At 37.6% G+C, this 20,943-nt stretch overlaps 1 pseudogene; it reads right to left on the bottom strand.

The window, feature by feature from the left end:
• Positions 1-257: 257 nt before the first annotated feature.
• On the bottom strand, positions 258-12,491 carry LOC107796711 (uncharacterized; annotated as a pseudogene).
• Positions 12,492-20,943: the final 8,452 nt, after the last annotated feature.

The following is a 20,943-nucleotide window of genomic DNA, read 5'->3' as shown; positions in this document are numbered from 1 at the left end:
ACGGAGGGAGAACTTGGGTCGTGACAAGAATCCCTCTCCAGGAAAACATCATAGGAGCATATATAGTGTTGTTTTACAGGATAAGGAAACTGCTAAAGGATTATCACGTTTCTAGCAAGAGAGTGAGACGTCAGACACAAGAAAGTTGAAGAGGAATGCATTTCATTAGTTTCTATATTGAACAGAAACAAAACCATCCAGTCAATCGTTCCAGCACTCTTGTTCCCTCAATATCCGGTCAGTAGAAAGGAACTTACTTGTAAACAATTTCAACAGTTTTCCGAATGTCCCAGCACAGTATGTAAGGGTCCTAAAACAAGTTTGAGATGAACTTGGTCAAACATATGCTTAATACAAGATGCATGCATGATAGGGTAGCACTAGCGCATGTGGCGATATAGAAGAAATGAGTCCGAAGAGGAAATAGTCAAAGTTTAGATCATAAATAGACAAGTGAGGGAAATCAACAAGTAGAAGACATGCCTTTTAGCTAAACAGGCACAAAGTTTATATTTCTGAATAAAGGAAACAAATACAGGTCTTATTTTAATTTTATAACTCAAGTGTAATAAACTGCACACTTATAAGTCTAGAAAGTAGAAGTTCTCAAATCTCTGACATAGCTGACATCACATGAAGGCTTCCCTGATGAACTTTAAACAAAGCTTACTATGAAAAGCTTATAAGGGTCGTCTACAGCATGGCATGGGCCTCTCTTCCCTAAACCAGCAAATATCTGAAAGTTCCGGAGTGGGTTGAAGCATATATTTGAACTCACAGACGAACACATAAACTGAATTATAATAACCAAAACAATGATCTAAAGACTTGTGAAACCCGCTAAATTTGGTGTGTGTGTGTGTGTGAGAGAGAGAGAGAGAGAGAGAGAGAGAGAGAGAGAGAGAGAGAGAGAGAGAAGGAAACCTATTAAATCGATGCTATAAATTTAAAGGCAATGTAGTCAATTATACATTCGCCTGGAACATCATACACTTGCCGACTTTGTTTTGCATTTTCCCTTCTAACATCTTTTGGCACTAACTCCACGGGAACACTAAAGTCATAAATTGCTTTCAAGATCTCAACTCATTTAAAGTCTTAACAGAAGAAGGGAAAGAATAAAAGGAAAAACAAAAATAAAATAAAAGAGATACGACAGAAGAGCAGGTGCTAGGATCATTAATACAGCAGTATCCAAGTCGGAAATATGGTTACCATTAATTACTAATGAGTAATCAAACTCATTCTCTTGCTCTAATTTTGATATTGTGCAAAGCATTTTTCTGTTTAGTAATAATTTGCAAAAGAGCTAATGAGGTTGTTATATTTAACTTTGTGAAACCATAGTTGAAAATGGTAATTGAACTTCAATAATTTTGTAAAACCATTTAATACTTTACCTTATCAAAAAGATTTTGTAAAACCATTGCTCAGTAATCGACCTTAAGACTTTCTTTGATTATTATTTTTTTCCTATTTTAAGAATCTCTCATATTATGTAGAGTTATTAGAACCTAAATCACTTTCTCAAAAATTTAGGATAGCTATTTTCGTTTATGTATTACTTTGTTAAATCAAAGTATGCCTAAACTATTCCAATTAGCTGTTTATCCACTGAAACAGTTTCAGGTCCTGATCTGCCCCAACCCTATCCCAACCAAATAAAAAGCTTGCATAAAAAATGAAAATCGACTCAAATGGATAAGTTCTTCTTTTGAGCTGTCTATACATTCTGGCTTCTTATTTGCTAAAGATTAGAAATCCAGAAACCATTTAAGGCGGCAAGTGCATTGTTCCATCATTGATGATAGATAAAATGAGATTCAGATCCAGCATTCTCTTCACAAAGGAAGGCATTAAAAATGAAGGACGAGCATCTGTTAAATAGGCATTAAAAATGAACAGTATTGTACCATCATTCAAATTCTTACCTTCCTGCCACCAGTGTACAAGTAGTTTCCATCTTTTGAGAATTGAACCTGATAAGTGAATGTTATGGTTGAAGAATCAATTAAGGATTTGCGTATAAGAAAAAAAAATGAATGACAGCTCTACCAACTTAAATGTGTTACCCCACCTTCTTGACCATGCAATACATAGAGAAATTAATATGGAAAACCTCGAGGCTAACACTTTGGCTATAGGAGCCTGTAGCCAGCAATCCTGAATGCTTGGGCAGAAAGCAATTGAGGATATAATGCCTAAACAGATAAGGTAAAAGGTGTCAGAATAATAAATGTATAATGAGGAATAATGTTGGCATCAGAAGGTAGGAGAATTAATTAACTTCAACTGCACTATCTAGTTTCACTTTGAGAGAACTATCAGATTGATGTGTTTGACACAGATAATCGTCCGCTTCTTGTCTTATTTATAGAGCTGAGTGCTGAAATGTTGATCATAAAGAGAAGCAGCTAGTGGAAAATACCTGATTGCCCTTCTTTATTTCCTTGAAGGGTGGAGTGCTGGGTAAAATCTCTACCAGGCCGATGAATATCAAATATTCTTATGGATTTGTTGTATCCAGCAAATATCCTAACTTAAAAAGAATAAAGAGTCAGTGAAAACTTTCTTTTGTAGCAAATTACCAGCTAATACATAAATAAAGAAAATGAAGCAGATCACCATACCACAAAAGAACTTAGCATTGTAGTGCAAATGAAGTAAGAAGATACTCAAAGAAAAAACTGAAAATGCATTAGTCTTAAAGTCTATGAAACAAAATGAAAAACCAAAAGGGAAAAGCATCTTTTGGGAGAGCAGAGCGTCAAAAGATTCATTAGCAACCACCGAAAATTGACAACTAGGTCTCATTTCTGTCATTCTGATCATAGATTACAGTTTTTCAATAAATCAAAAGAGTTCATTTACGCTTCACTGAGATGGTGTGATATCTACAAAGGTATTGTGATCATACGATACGTATCCAGATGTCTTTATCAAAAAAAAAATGCACTGTAATCATACTATCACTCCAGCCAACCCTCTAGACAAGTTGGTATTTCCACTTTGAACAAAAAATCAACAAAAGAAATACAACAGAACTTTTGACCCTCAAGAATGCACTCTTTACCTTCAAAAGATCTCCTATCTTGCCTTCCACAAAATATAAAAGATAAAATAAGGAGTTGTCTTCCATGTCTTCTTTTTCTTTGCATCTATTTGATAGAGCGTCTTTTTCTTCACATCCATTTTGAAGATTACCTAACCTGTACTTCGTTAGTTCCATTTAATATGGGCACGTGTTTGAAACATTTTAATTTTAACATTTCCAACTTATCCTCAATAACATGCTCTTATAGTAATTGGCATTGCATGTCGAAAGCCACTAGATACTAGTGGTACTTTTGGTTGTTATTAGTTTACATATACCTGCACGAGTGTGCAAGCACACGCACATATTATATATGTATATAGAGGGAGACTTTATGTGATCAAAGTCATCCTTTCTTTTTTAAACTTTATGTTCGGTCAATCACCGCCATATAAAATGAATAAGAGGTATATGTATTTGCCAGGATAGCTGAAAATCTCATTTTGATGGCCTCTCTACTAACTCACAGATTACAGCTCAATTTAATCTACCGATTAGATGGGTTATCCAACAGGTCTGTCAGTAATTATATTGACTAATCTGGAAAACGTAAATCATGTCCGTGGAAGTAAACCCTTTAATCATCAATCATATAAGCAGAAAAAATATTCTGCACTAAACACGCTTAACCTAGTAAACTAATGAAATCAGAGATCACACAGCATCAGTCATTTCTATAATGTCATTGACTGCAAATAAAAGCTTATACCTAGTGTGCTATGTTTCTTGTTTTCTTCTTTTTTTCAAAACAAAACTAAGATACTACAAATAAAATTAAGGAGAAAGAACCAGGTCCCTCTACATGAACTGTGACCTACGAGGGAGGAAAGAGAAAAGCAGTCTGATAAAAAAATGCTTACTTAGTCCCTGCTGGGTTGAAAGCAATTGAGAAGGCAGCAATGATCTCGTCCATGGCATCATAAGCACGGTAAGTACAGCGTAACTGCAACCACCCAAGAAAAGATAATGTAGGGATTAGGGAAGAATATCTTCCTAGCTAAGCTTGTTGAGCAGCTACACAAATCATGGGCAGGTAGCAACCCATCAAAGAGCAAGCGAGAGGAAAAAAATATATGTAGCAACAGTTCTAAAGACGATGACACACCTGTCCAGTAGTAGCATCCCAAAGATGAATAGGGTGATCACGGGCAGTACTTGCAAAAACACATGTCTCTGGACCTGGGTCATGAAAGAAAACTCTAGTTAACTTTTTCTTATCACAGTCAGCATTACCACAAATAACAAGGCAATTGACATACTTGAAGAAGACATATAGGGATACCAGCAATAGTCATATACAGACTCCCCCTCACTCATGACAAGGCTTGCAGCATAAGAATCTGCAGATAATCAGTCACAGACTTAAACACAATAAACAACAACATGAGAATGGCAAATCATATCAAGTTTAATACTGAACACACATGATCGACAAATTTCAACATCAAAAGTATAAAAGGCTTCCACAACGCCTCTTCACATTCAAACCTAAATATACTAACAGCATATAAATTTACCTGTATCAGCAGCTGATGAAGAAGTATCAGCAAGCCATCCACTTTCAACATATGGCCTATCAACGAAGCATAGCCAAACTAAGAAAGCAACTCAATGACAATGGAAATGCTAGAATAACTATGTACCATTTCTTACTATGTGCTTCATAGTCAGCCTCATAATAACACCAGAAACGAATCTATCTATCCGTCAATCAATCAATTATTTTCCCTAATTCACAAACTCATTAGGGTCAGCTATATGAATTCTCTATATCCATTCCCCTCTCTGTTTAGATAATTCATCATATCATGAGTATTTCTACGCTAGTTTTCAGCTTACCACAGCCTTTCTCCTTTAATAAAGGCTTGGGCCAGAATTGCAAAGCTCAGACAGCCAGTTTTAAGTGAAACTTCATCTACCAATAAAATTTTAAGCCCCAGATATCCAATCGCAAAAAGATGAACTAATTCAAAATAATTGTATTTATAAAAGAAAGTACAAAAAATTAATATTTTACACTTATTCAAGTCTTAAAATTTATAAATTTCACAGTTGTGCCGGGGTAAAAATTATCATTATTTATAGTTGTGGGAGAAAAATTACAAGGTAAAGGAACAAAAGGTATTATCATCAGAGCAAGTGAGGAAGCAAGAACCATCAGGGGACCTATAATTCCAGAGGAAAAATAGATTTAACCATAATATATTTTAGACTTGGACGTATGTTCGGATCGGATTTTGGATGACCCGGGAGCGTTTCGGCGCCTATTGTGGAAGGTTGAAGTTTTGGAAGAATTTCATAAATTTGGGTTGAAATGCATTTCAATGTTATTAATGTCCGTTTGGGATTTCGAGTATGGGAATAGCTCCGTATGGTAATTCTGGTATTGGAAGCGCGTCCGGATGTGAATTTGGAGGTCCGTAGGTCATTTGGCGAAAATTGGAAATTTGGATAATTTTTGAGAAGTTTGACCGGGAGTGGACTTTTTGATATCGGGGTCGGAATCCGATTCCGAAAATAGGAGTAGGTCCGTAATGTCAATTATGACTCGTGTCCAAAATCTAAGGTCAATCGGACGTGATTTGATAAGTTTTGGCATCGATTGTAGAAGTTTGAAGTTTCAAAGTTCATTAAGTTTGAATTGGAGGGTGATTCGTAGTTTCGATTTTGTTTGGCGTGATTAGAGGCCTCGACTAAGTTCGTAATGTGTTGGTATATTTGGTTGAGGTCCTGAGGGCCTCGGGTGGATTCCGGATGATTGACAGATCGAGTTTGGACTTGGAAGAAGTGTTGGAGCAGCTGCCTTCTGGTGTAACCGCACCTGCGAGGTTTTGGCCGCAGGTGCGGAGCCGCAAAAGCGGCCAAAAGGGCGCAAATGCGATTTTTGTTAGGCAGTGATGAGACCGCAGATGCGGTTATCTCGCCGCAGAAGCGAGACCGCACTTGCGGAAGGGAAGGCGCAGAAGTGGAAGCAGGCAGCTGGGGGCATCTCTGCAGAAGCAGAATATTTGCCGCACCTACGGAACTGCAGAAGCGGTCAAGTGACTGCAGGTGCGAGAAGTCGTTGGGCAGAAGAGTTCTTTAAGAACGGGGATTTCGCCCATTTTCTTCCATTCTCTCTTGGTTGGGCGATTTTTGGAGAGCTTCAAGTGGGGGTTTTTCTTCATCTTCAAAAATTTTCGGAATCCGGGTACGTGGGCCCGAGGGTTGCTTTATCGACTTTTCGAGCGGAGTTGGAAATTTGTCTAAATTGATTTGTTATGAGTATTAGAGTATATTTTTATTAGTTTGCACATTGTTTGACTAGTTTTGGAGCGACGGGCATCGGTTTGAGGTGTTATAGGGCTTTGGAGCCGGTTATGGAACTTCAGAGCGAGGTAAGTCTCTTGTCTAACCCTGTGAGGGGGAAACCACCCCTAGGTGATATTTATTATTATGTGCAACTAGTTGTGGGCGCTACGTACGTACGAGGTGATAAGAGTCCGTACGTAGCTAAAGCATGTCTATGTCCGGGTAGACTTAGGACCTTATCCTGTAATAATTAAATTATTTGAACTTGTTCTGCTTGCTTATTTAATTAAAGTTATAACTGAAATTGATTTAGAAATAAAAGTATCAGGTCAAGCTTTAATACCCTGAGTTGTTGCTAAGGTATTCGATAAATGTAAAGAGATGTACTTATTATTGTGCTCATGTACTTTATTGTAAGCGCGTATCTTGTGATTTGGAAAAATTCCTTCCTTTCTTGTGGAGCGGGCCGAACACTTCGGCAGTATCTCTCGGAATGGGATAAATTCCTTCCTTTCTTGTGAAGCGGGCCGAACGCCTCGGCAGCATATAGAGTTGCATCTCTGGTTCGTGCCGTTCGACCCTCGGCAGTGTACACACTACTCCGGATCAGGCCGAACGACCTCGGCAGAATCGTGCGTTATACCGCTAGTAGTCCGAATATTCACGAGATAAACTTTTTACTGACGCCCGGTATTTTATGGTATTTCTTATCTAATTGGTATTGGCACTTGGCATTTATTCAGGGATATTGAGGTAGGATACATGATCGATAAATTTATGATAAAAAGGAAATAATTGGAACATTATGAAACTCCAGATTTCTCCCCTATTGTTGTGTACTTTACAATTGTATGAATTATCGTATTATTTATTTAACTGGACCTCTAGTAAGTGTCGATGTCGATCCCTCGTCACTACTCCTCCGGGGTTAGGCTAGATACTTACTGAGTACTCGTTGATTTACGTACTCATACTACACTTGCTGCACATTTTGTGCAGGTGCATATATACCCGGTGATCTTTTGGGAGCAGAGGCACGGATGTTGCGGGGACTTACCGTGAGCTGCATTTCATGTTATGATCTGCAGCCTGCAGAGTCTCCATCAGAGTTATTTATGTTTCTCCTATCCAATTTGTATTCCAGACAGATATTGTATTTTATTATATTTCCTAGTTGATGCTCATGCACTTGTGACACCGGGTTTTGGAGTGATTATGGGTTGTTTGGTATTGAAATGGTGAAAATATTTTTATTTACTCTGTAAAGTCCATCTTTTATTATTCAATTAAAGAAAATCGTGAATTTCAAATATTAAAAGGAGTAATTAAGTTAATTAATTATGGTTGGCTTGCCTCACAATGGTGTTAGGCGCCATCACGACCTATAATAAATTTTGAGTCGTGACAATAAACCACTAAATATTCTTAGAAAGAAAAATTGATAGAGGAAAGAGCTTACCTTGAAGAAGTAACCCATTTTCTCATTGTTGACTTCTTTATTTGGAGCCAAAGATTTGGCGTTCTCCATTTTGACAGAAATTTAAAGCTAGAACTTTTAAGATTTCATCTTGCAAACAAAAGAATTAACTTGGCCTGATTGATGGATGTTACAATAAAAGTAATGATGTGACTATAGAGTATATGTCACGACCTCAATTCACCCTCCTTAGGATGTCGTGATGGCACTTAATCTCTAAGACTAGGTAAGCCTAACAAATTTGCGGAATAACATAATAATAAACTGAACTCCAATCTCAACACATGAAATAAATATAAAACTCCAAATCAATAATTACAACTCCCAAAACCTGGTGAAAATAAGTCACAAGCTTCTAAGAGAAAATACTAAGTGTCTCTATACATCAGAGTCTAAAGAGAATAAGGAAAACGACATAGTAAGGATAAAGGGGGACTCCGAAGTCTGCGGACACTGGTATATCTACCTTGAAGTCTCCACATGCGATCCAACTCACTAGTATCTGGTCTACCTGGATCTGCACAAAAAGATGTGCAAAGTGTAGTATGAGTACGCCACAACGATACCTAGTAAGTGCCGAGCCTAATCTCGGTAGAGTAGTGACGAGGTCAGATCAGGGCCCTACTGGTTTAAAAGAAAAGTAAGGCAGAAGATATAATAATATTTTGAAATGACTGCTAATTTAAAACAAGAAGTTTCAGAAATTAACAGATCAGCAATTAGAGGTAACAACAGGGGCACTCCCGAGGTACTGCCTCGTAGTCCCAAATGTAAATATGCATGATATGAGGGATCTCCCGAGGTACCGCCTCGTAGTCCCAAAGTAAATATGCAGTACAAGAGGGGATATCCCGAGTAAACGCTTCGTAGTCCCAAAGTAAATATGCAGTTCAGGGGGATCTCCCGAGTAAACGCCTTGTTGTCCCAAAGTAAATATGCACTACATCTCCCGAGTAAACGCCTCGTAGTCCCAAAGTAAATATGCAGTACAGGGAGATCTCCCGAGTAAATGCCTCGTAGTCCCAAAGTAAATATGCAATACAGAGGGATCTCCAGAGGAACAGGAACCGCCTCGTAGTCTCAAAGTAAATATGCAGCCGATAATCGAAGGAACAACGAATTTATAGCAAGAGATCTTACAGTTAAAGATTTAATTCAAATCAAGGAAAGCAGGTAATTCAACTAAGCATGTTGTACAAATTGTAAGTAAGATTTAAGATACGTAGACATGCGACACTAGGCTAAACATGATCACTAAATATGGTAAGGCAACTCAATTAAGGAATTTAAAAGAAGACAACTCAGCAAGAACCGAAATTTCTACAATTAGCCCGTGTATGCACTCGTCACCTCGCGTACACGGCGCTCACATATCACAAAGTGTTACAATAGTACCAAATCCTAAGGGAATTTCCCCCACACAAAGTTAGACAAGTCACTTACCTTAAATCTCGCTCAATCAATCGATAAGGATGCCTTTCCCTCGATTTTTCGACTCTGAATGGCCCAAATCTAGCCAAAATCAACTACATATCATGAATACAACTACAAGAAGCTAATTTAAATATTGAAAATATGACTTAAGCAAAGAATCAAAAAATCGCCCCAAGAAGTCGACCCGGGACCACATCTCAGAATCGGGTAAAACTCACAAAATACGAATACCCATTCGATATCGAGTCCACCCATGCCAAAATTACCAATATCCGACAACAAGTCGCCACTCACAACAACAACAACAATAACAACCCAGTATAATCCCATTAGTGGGGTCTGGGGAGGGTAGTGTGTACGCAGACCTTACCTCTACCATGAGGTAGAGAGGCTGTTTCCGATAAACCGTCGGCTTCTCTCCCTCCAAGAACTCCTCACCTTGCTCTTGGGGTGACTCGAACTCACAACCTCTTGGTTGGAAGTGGAGGGTGCTTACTTCTAAAGCAACCCACTTTTGTCAACCCAAGTCGCCACTCAAATCCCCAAATTAAACTCTCCAAATTTCTAGTCTCAAACTCCCACATTTCACCTTAAACACACACAATCTAGGTGAAAATATCAATAAGGAAACAAGATTATTGATAAAAAAATGTACAAGAGACTTACCTCAAGAAATCTCAAAAATGCTCTCAAAAATCGCCAAGACCCGAGCTCAAAATGTTTAAAATGAGCAAAAATTGCGAACCCTTGCATTTAAGTGTTCTGCCCAGACTTTTCACTTCTGCGGAAACTTAACCGCATCTGCGGTCTCGCAGATGCGAGGTCCTCCCCGCTTCTGCGGCTTATATCGCTTCTGCGGGCAAGAGGTCCGCTTCTGCGGCCTCACTTCTGCGGCCTCACTCCAACTTTCGCCAATTAACGCTAAAATGACCTACAGACTTCTAATTCAATATCCGAACATGCTCCTAAGACCAAAATCTCCCTACGGAACTATTGGAACCTAGGAAACTCCATTCCGGAGTCGTCTTCACATAATTCAAACTACGGTCAAATCCTACGACTTAGACTCCCTTCTTAGGGACTAAGTGTCCCATTTCACTCTGAAACCAAAGATAAATCCTCCCGGCAAGTTACATAACTACAAAATAAATTAGAGAAAGCAATAAATAGGGGTTCGGGGCTTCTACTCTCAAAACGACTAGTCGGATCATTACAGTATATTTTATACGTAGTGTGTGGGTTGTTTGGGGCTAAGGGCTTTTTTATATTTAGCATGAAAAGGGTAGTATGATGTGGTATGTCATGTCCTCACACATTCATCACTGATTTTCCCCATCTTTAATAGGACAATTCCATTCTCTTCGTCGATTCCTTTCCTTTGTTGCTGTCAGCTGGTTGTGAGGGTTAGTTATTTACTTTATACTACACTTTATTTATTTGTCATTTGTTATTTGTTGTGTATCTCTATATTAAAGTTCTTTTGGTTTTCTAATTCAGGCTCTTTATTTTTTTTAATACTTCATTTATTCGCTATAATTTTCACGGAAATACCTTTTCTATTTTATTTTTATTTCTTGGATTGGGTCAATTTCTGTAAAGAAGATTCAGGATTTGTTAAATGCCTCCAAAAATTCATCTTTGACTACATTATTTAACACCATCATTGAAAAATAAAAAGGGCCGGTATACAATTTATCATAACTTGATAATAATAACCAAAATTATTTATGTGTTATTCAACTTCAATGCATTACCAGCAAGTCTAAACAAAAGAGCAATAATACTATTACAACTATGAAAATAGCTGAGATGTTGCTCATTGAAAACTAAAATTACAAATAACTAGGCCTCATTCGCCTACACGAAATATCCTTTAATCTCTTTCACCAAAGGAACACAGCTACCAAAGATTTCAGCAGATCCTACAAACTTTCCATCGACCAAGTTCGCACCAACATTCCCAGACTCAACCTATGCAAAGGTCACATTTGTTAGAACAAAAATTAGTTGTGAAAAAACTAAAGTATTAAATTATACGAGTAAACTAATTGTTGTTACACTCTTTCAGCCTCCATTGAAGATATATTCTTCAGGAACAAGCCTTTCTTTCATCATGTAAAATTGTAAAATCAGCGCCTGAACCGAGAATCAACCTAACAAACCCATCACGGGAACAAAGCTTGCACTGCATTTACATAAGTGCAGAAAAAAAATTATGTTAATAGTAAACAACTTTAAAATGATGAATAACTTATTTCTATTTTTTACCTTCAACTTGAGGTTAAAAATCTTCTCCTTATACCTACTCACTGTTTCATTCAAATAAGCACATTGCTCTCCTATTATATCCCCACAATTTTCACACCTCATCTAAAAGTAGATTTGCATACAAAAACAAATACGATAAGACAAAGTAATCTCTGCTAAATTCTAACTATGTAGAAGAAAAAGAAAAAGATAGAGGAAGAGGCTAAAACAGGGAATAAACCACTAGATATTCTTAGAAAGAAAAATAGACAGAGAAAAAAAATAATGGTAAGATAAGTATTCCTCTATTGAATTCTTACTATATATAAAAAAAAGAAAGAGATAGAGCAAGAGGTTAAAGCAGAGAGTAAACCACTAGATATTCTTAGGAAGAAAAATAGAAAGGGGAAAGAAAAAAATGATAAGACAAGTATTCTTCTTTTGAATTCTTACTATGTATAAGAAAAAGTAAAATAGAAAGAGGAAAGAAAAAATGGTAGGACAAGTATCCCTCTGTTGAATTCTTACTATGTATAATAAAAAGAAATAGATACAGGAAGAGGATAAAACAGAGAATAAACTACTAGATATTCTTAAGAAGAAAAATAGAACAAGGAAAGAAAAATGATAAGACACGTCTGTTGAATTCTTACTATGTATAAGAAAAAGAAATCGATGGAGGAAAAAAGGTTAAAATAGAGAATAAACCACTAAATATTCTTAAAAGAAAAATAGATAGAGGAAAGGTAAGACAATTTTTCTTTTAGTGAATTTTTACTATGTATAAGAAAAAGAAATAGAGAGAGGAAAAGAGGTTAAAATAGAAAATAAACCACTAAATATTAGTAGGAAGAAAAATAGACAGAGGAAAGAGTTTACCTTGAAGAAGTAACCCATTTTCTCATTGTCGACTCCTTTGTTTGGAGCCAAAGATTTGACGTTCTCCATTTTGGCAGAAATTTCAAGCTGGAACTTCTAAGATTTCATCTTGCAGACAAAAGAGTTGATTTGAGTTGATTGGTGGATGTTACAATGAAAGTAATGCTGTGACTATAGGGTACGTTATGTACGTAGTGTGTTGGTTGGTTCGGGCTAAGGGTTTTTTGACATTTGGCATAAAAAAGGTCGTATGGTGTGGTATATCATGTCCTGACGCATTCATCATCATTTTCCCCTATCTTTAATAGGCTTATTCCATTCTCTTCGTTGATCCCTTTCCTTTATTGTTGTCAGCTGATTGTGCGAGTTTGTTCTTTATTTTAAACTACACTTTATTTATTTATTATTTGTTGTGTATATCTATATTAAAGTTCTTTTGTTTTTCAGATTCATGTTTTTATTTTTTTAATACTTCATTTATTCGCTATACTTCTCGCGAAAATGACTTTTTCATTTTGTTCTATTTCTTGTTCGGGTCAATTTCTGCAAAGAAGATTCATGATTTGTTAAAAGCCTCCAAAAATGCATTTTTGACTAAATTATTTAACGCCTTCATTGAAAAACAAAAAGGGCCGGTATACAATTTATCAGAATAGAAAATGATAACCAAAATTATTTATGTGTTGTTCAACTTCAACACATTACGAGCAAGTCTAACAAAACAACAATAATACAATTACCACTATGAAAATAGCTAAGTTAGTGCTCATTGAACATTAAAATTACAAATAACTAGACCTACTTCGCCTGCACGAATAGTCATTCAATGACTTTCACCAAAGGAACACAACTACCAATGACTTCAGCAGATCTCACAAACTTTTCATCTACCAAGTTCGCATCAACCCTCCCACGCTCAACCTATGCAAAGGTCACAGTTGTTAGAACAAAAATTAGTTGTAAAAAAATTAAAGTATTGAATTATAGGAGTAAACTAATTACTGTTTCAATTTTTCAATCTCCATTGAAGATATATTCTTCAGGAACAAGCCTTTCTTTCAGCATGTAAAGCTGTAAAAGCAGTGCCAAAATCGGGAATCAACCTCACAAACCCATCAAGAGAACAAAGCTTTCACTGCATTTACATATGTGCAGAGAAAAATATTATGTTAATGGTAAACAACTTTAAAATGATGAATAACTTATTTCTCTTTCTTACCTTCAACTTGAGGTTAAAAATCTTTCTGTTATACTTGACTGTCTCATTCAAATAAGCACACTGCTCTCTTGTTATCACCCTATAATTTTCACACTCATCTAAAAGCAGATTAGCATACAAAAGAAAATACGGTAAGACAAAGTAATCTCTACTAAATTCTTACTACGTATAAGAAAAAAGAAAAACATAAAGGAAGAAGCTAAAATGGAGAAAAACCACTAGATATTCTCATGAAGAAAAATAGACAGAGAAAAGAAAAAAAATGATAAGACAAGTATTCCTCTGCTGAATTCTTACTATGTTTAAGAAAAAGAAAGAGATAGCTGAAGAGGTTATAGCAGAGAATAAATCACTAGATATTCTTAGAAAGAAAAATAGAAAGAGGAAGGAAAAAATTGTAAGACAAGTATTTCTCTGTTGAATTGTTACTATGTATAAGAAAAAGGAATAGATAGAGAAAGAGGTTAAAATAGAGAATAAACTACTAGATATTCTTAGAAAGAAAAATAGAAAGAGGAAAGAAAAAATAGTAAGACAAGTATTTCTCTGTTGAATTGTTACTATGTATAAGAAAAAGGAATAGATAGAGGAAGAGGTTAAAATAGAGAATAAATCACTAGATATTCTTAGGAAGAAAAATAGAAAGAGAAAAGAAAAAATGGTAAGACAAGTAATTCTCTGTTGAATTCTTATTATGTATACGAAAAAGAAATTGATAGAGGAAGAGGTTAAAAAAGAGAATAAACCGCTATATATTCTTAGAAAGAAAAATAGACAGAGAAAAGAAAAAAATGGTAAAACAAGTATTCCTCTGCTGAATTCTTACTACAACAACAACAACAACGACCTAGTGAAATTCTACTAGTGGGGTCTGGGGAGGATAGTGTGTACGCAGACCTTACCCCTACCACGATGGCTAGAGAGACTGTTTCTGAAAGACCCTCGTCTCAAGAAGACGAAAAGAGGCAATATATCAGTACCATCAATAAACCATAAAATAAAATAACAATATTATAAGAACCAGGAAATAGATGAAAAATACAACAATAACTAGTAGATAAAGCCCGACAATAAGAGGAATGAAAGAGTAGTGAGAACTCAACACTAACCACTAGCAGTCTAAGACTAAATCCTAACAGACTAGCCGCACTCTGGTGCGATGTAGAAATATGCACAACTACCTCCTAACCTACAACCTTAATGCTCGACCTCCACAACTTCCTCTCTAGGGCCGTGTCTGTATAGGTCAAAATCTGCCTCAGTAGGATTTAGCATGGAGCGATATCGTGGAAAACGATATGGTCGAGGTCGACTAGTAGATAACGGGGCTGGTAGCCGAGTAGTCAATAACGGTCGAGGTCGAGTATCAAGGGCAGTGCTAACGGCTAGTTTTTGTAATAGGATATTCAAGAGAATATTCCATTGAATATTCTCGGTGTCTGTACTTTTAGGGTTGACTAGGGTATGTCCCATATAAATAGAAAAGGAGATAGGGAGAAAGGGGTATGTAACATTCTCTGATAAGAACACTTTTTAAGAAGAAGACTTTCTCTCTAGAAAAGATACAAACACTACCTTTCTGAGAAGATTCGATTATCTATTATTCCATGTTTTCCCATCAGATCCGAGAATAGTTCCAATATTACAAATTTGCCTATCACTCATCACTGTCAGAAGGAGGAATCATCCACCCTATTCAATATTGGGTGAATCATTCTCCTTATTTACATTAATGCCTTTTATTATTATTTATTGCTTGAAATTCTTCTATCATTAATGATCTTGAAACATTGAATGTGCACAACATTTAATCCTCCACCAACACTGTCCGATTTTATTTGGGTTGACTAGTTATAAATCTGGGGATATTATTATTAACTTGTTTTAATCTCTTTTTATATAAAATTAATTAGTTTAATCAAAGGATTACATTTTTTGGTCAAACAATGATCTCGGTAATCTGAAGCCACGCCATGTCCAGCCTGATCACCTCTCCCTAATACTTCTTAGGCCTCCCTCAACCTCTCCACGTACCCACCAAAAGCCTGCCTCTCACACCTCGTCACCGGGGCATTAGGGCTTCTCCTCTGAACGTGCCCGAACCATCTGAGCCTTGTTTCCCACAGCTTGTCATCCATGGGGGCCACCCCCACCTTCTACCGAATATATTCATTCCTAATATTATCCATCTTAGTATGCCTGCATATCCACCTCAACATCATCATCTCTGCTACTTTCATCTTCTGGATGTGTGAGTTCTTATCTGGCCAACACTCAACCCCATACATCATAGCCATTCTAACCACCGCTCTATAAAACTTACCTTTGAGTATCAGTGGCACTTTCTTGTCACATAGGACTCCAGACGCTAACTTCCACTTCATCTACCCTACCCTTATATGGTGTGTGACATTCTCGTTGATCTCCCTATTCCTTGTATAACCGACCCAAGGTACTTGAAACTGCCCCTCTTGGGTATGACCTGAGAGTCAAGACTCACTTCCAACCCCTGAGGCATTCTCAACTTGAAACCCTTAGACTCAAGGGCCTGTCTCCAAACCTCCAGCCTCTGGTTAACGCTGCCTCGCGTCTCATCAATCAAAACTATGTTATCAGCAAATAACATAGACCATGGTACCTCCCCTTGAATATGGTGTGTCAGTGCATCCATTACCAGGGTAAATAGGAACGGACTGAGTGCAGACCCTTGGTGCAACCCCATAACTACTGAACGATGCTCTGAGTCGCCTCCCACTGTCCTAACACAAGTCGTAGCTCCATTATACATGTCTTAATCACCCTAATGTAAGCACTCTGCTGAATTCTTAATATGTATAAAACAAAATCGATAGAGGAAGAAATGTTAAAAATAGAGAATAAACCACTAAATATTCTTAGGGGAAAAAATAGATAGAGGAAAGAAAAAAAAGGTAAAACAAGTTTTTCTTTGGTGAATTTTTACTATGTATAAAAGAGAAATAGATATAGGAAGAGAAGTTAAAATAGAGAATAAACAACTAAATATTCTTAGAAAGAAAAATAGTGTCACGACCCAAAATCCGCTAAAGGTATTGGGGGCTCCTAACACCGCCGTCAGGCAAGCCAACAATGATTTATCAATTTATTTACTCATTTAAGTGTTTGAAATCAAGGTTTTCCCTAATTAAATCGTATGAAATAGCGATTTCACAATTACAATAACGAACGACCCGTAGAAACCTCCAAAACCTGGTGTCACAAGTGCATGACCATTTTCTAAGGAGTGCAATAATAGTACAACATCCATCCTGAATGTAATAAGACAGAATAACATAAAAAGTACAATGGAGTCTCGGTGGACAGCAATGCGTAGCCTGGAATGCAGCTCAGATGAAGTCTCCTCAATAGGTGAGCCTACGCGCCAAGGTGATCATCAATGAACCTGTCAGATCCTGCACATTTAGTGCATAAGTGCAACATAAGTATGTAAATCAACATGTGCCTAGTAGGTATCTAGCCTAACCGCGGAGAAGTAGTGACGAGGGGTCGACATCGACACTTACTAAAGGTACAAGCAAATAATATAATAATCCATAACAAGTATGAAGTGCACATCAATAGTGAAGTAAAACTGTAAATCTCAAAAGTTTCTAATTGCTTACTTTAAAGTATGAATTTCTCAATCTTGTATTCTATCTTAATATCTCCGAAAGTTGTTAAGTGTCATCATCAAATAAACCTGGAGTACCATATAAAATGCCGGGCATCAGTAGAGAGGTTAACTCGTGAATATTCGGGCTACAAGCGATATAACGCATGATTCTACCGAGGGATATTTGGCCCGATCCGGAATAATATGTATACTGCCGAGGGTCGAACGACACAAACCAAATATGTACCTACATGCCGTCGAGGCATTCGGCCCGCTTCACAAGAAAAGGAAGGAAGTTACCAAATTACGAGACACAACACCGTATGTGGGTACAAAATGGATATAATCTTTACCTTTTCTCAAATAACTTGCCCACAACCCAAAGTGTTAAGGCTTGGCCTAGTATACATATAATTATTTCTAAATCAATTTCATTTATAACTTCGATTAATTAATGTCATCTTCATGAGCTCAAATAATTCAAATATTACAGATAAGATCCTAGGTGTACCCGGACATAAACATGCTATAGCTACGTACGGACTCTCGTCACCTCGTGCGTACGTAGCACCCACAACTAGTTTCACATAACAACAAAAATCGTACTAATTATGTAGGGAAACCACAATCCGCAAATCAATACACAATGCCTCTTCCACAGAACACCATTCCTAGGTGACACTAAGATAACGCCAGCTCACTCTAACTATTTGAATTCTTCCATGATCATTCGAGCTCGTGACATTCTTATCAACATCGACCCATAGCCCCGATCCTCAACTTCCAATTCCCATGTCGCTCACTGCACCTATCATGCCGCTACGCGACAATACACGCATTCACCATAACCCTTGAGCTACTAGTGGAATAACCATTTCATTGGCTAGAAACCTTTCACTTAGCTCATTGCAGAAGAACTACTGCAACCCGCATTGAATTCCCAAACTACAGTAAACGCAACCTCAAACTGTGATCTAAACCGTCATAACTCTTCCAGAATCTATTTACACAACAAAGCCATTTGAATCAAATATCCCCCAAATCAACCAGGTCATGATGGTTGTCAAGCTCGCATGTACAACCACAAACCACGTGTATAACTTCACACAATGAAGGAACTGATCCTTGCCACAATCATGCTGATTCATCCATTACTAACCGACCCAACTTCTTTCAATTTACCCTTGACCTGTATTAGAAATATAATAACTCCACTCATACTATATTGAACTCAATTCACACTCACCTCGAGTGACCTGAATTGCGAGACCACATCGTCTTAATACTCATGAACCATCTCATACCCTCTTTAGGAGCTCAATAGCATCTCTGATTGGTACACCCATTCTGCAAGCCCTTCCACGAATCCAAATATATTTCTTCTTTATCTCCAATACTGCACTGCATACCCGATGATAACATGGAACATTCCTAGTCCTATTCGCAATCCACTATGAAGGTTCGATCCTTAACCACACAACGAGCCCGAAATCCTTAGACATTGCGCTTTAATTCTTGAACCCACTAGAACCGTTGTTGAGAGTCACCCTCTCTGGACTGATCCCAAATCTAACCAACTTCAACGCTTTGTTAGCACATGAACACACTCTCAAAGAAGCAACCAGCTGAATTCTTTTCCTTGTACAGTACATCCACAAAAAGCATAAACTCGGAGTCTTCCAAAATCCTGCACCTTAATCGACAAGGCGGAATATAGCATACATTTATCAATTTCGCTACTCGAATTACCCCTGATGTTTCCTTTTTATTTGTCTCAAATAATCCACCAATGTACCGATAACTCGAAGCTGCACAAGCCGACAACCACGCGATCCAATCGTTGACGGTGGGGCTCCCCCACTTAGCTGTAAGCTACCATCACATAATATTGAGCCCATAACGATTCCCCCTTCTCATTTACCATGATCCTGCACTGTTAACCCGTCCAAATTCCTTGTAGTTTCTTATTAAACTTTTCATGAACATTCCAAATTATCAGCCATAATCGTATACTCGACCTTTCGTTTCGTAGTACGTAGAACTCTTTGGAGAACTTCATCAAATCACATAACTGTTGACCTGTCCACATGGGATAGCCCACCTGTGGTATTCCTTGCCGACATCTCCCCACGATGCTGCACTGGGTTCAACTAACATGCATTTAGTAACCCTCCTAAGCCCATGCTTGTCCACCAGCTGTATAACCCGTTCATTCCCTATTGACATTAACTGAGAGTTCAACAATATCATCCGAACTTAAGTCATGTTGCATCTGAACGATAATCAATTCTTCACACCCCTCTTCATTTCAAGCAAACTCCTTCCTGCCATATTCAATCTTTCTCCATACAATGACTATTATTTCAAATAAAATACGTAGACCAAATCACCTTTCATCACGGTTCCCAAACCGCTTAGCACTTTTTCAAGGTACGTGGCTATCCTACCACAACATCCATATGCTAATTTGCTACTCTTACTTTGGTTAAACCATCTCCTTTAAACAACTTATCAACCTCTGCTTCTCATACTTGACCTTCTAATACTCAACCACCGCGAAATACTTCATGCCATGTCTTCCCTCATACTTGCTGCCAAATGTTGCATCAAATCAAAAATCCATCTCTGTAGCACCTGAACCAATAGGTTGCTACCGACTCTAAGCCTCTTCAAAGATCATCTTCCTCGAGCCATCAATATTAGAAATACCAATTCGAGTCTGAACCGCTGCACACAACTATCTCTGTCAACCGCCCCTCAGGCACCATTCCACAATATCCTGCCCCGTAGGCAAAAATCCAAGAAGACCGTAACACCAGCGAACCGTAATGAGTTGAAACAAGGACAACGACACCGCATCACAATGAAAATTCCACCACGCTCGAAAATATCAAGTCTCGTTAATTCATCAACCAAACCCGAACATTCATAGTCCAATGGCCTTTCCTTTGCTGGAATTAAATACTGAATCTCTAAATCATGCTCTGAGAGATCCTCTTTTTGTGCCATTCACTGCCTCAACACGTAAACGAGCACCCCACCATTACATCAATACCATGTGATAACGACGCATGAACGTCGTAGCAATCTCTGCATAGCCCCAAAACCACCAAAAATATAGCTACTAAGCTGAATGACAGAATATTCTTCTGCAAGGAGACGATAATAGCCTGCCCAAACACGCAGGGAAAATAACATCTTGCACCACGTCTGCAGTACCAATACAAATCCTCGATGCCTAATAGATAACAACGCTCTGCGTCATGTAATATTGAGTAGGAAGGAAATAAAGGTACAAGCCTCAATGGAATCAAATCGCACGATGAGGAATCAAGAAGGGAAGTGCTCCTAACAGCCCCGTAAGTGCTACTAGACTTGCTCATGACTCGTGAGACTTAAGTGAACCTAGAGCTTTGATACCAAGCTGTCACGACCCAAAATCCGCTAAAGGTCGTTGGGGCACCTAACACCGTCGTCAAGCAAGCTAACAGTGATTTATCAATTTATTTACTCATTTAAGTGTTTGAAACCAAAATTTTCCCTAATTAAATCATATGAAATAGAGATTTCACAATTACAATAACGAACAACCCGTAGAAACCTCCAAAACCCGGTGTCACAAGTGCATGAGCATTTTTCTAAGGAGTGCAATAATTGTACAACATCCGTCC

The sequence above is a fragment of the Nicotiana tabacum genome, chromosome 4 (assembly GCF_000715075.1).
Source record: "Nicotiana tabacum cultivar K326 chromosome 4, ASM71507v2, whole genome shotgun sequence".
NCBI classification, from domain to species: Eukaryota; Viridiplantae; Streptophyta; class Magnoliopsida; order Solanales; family Solanaceae; genus Nicotiana; species Nicotiana tabacum.
This window is presented reverse-complemented; position numbering and strand designations above follow the sequence as displayed.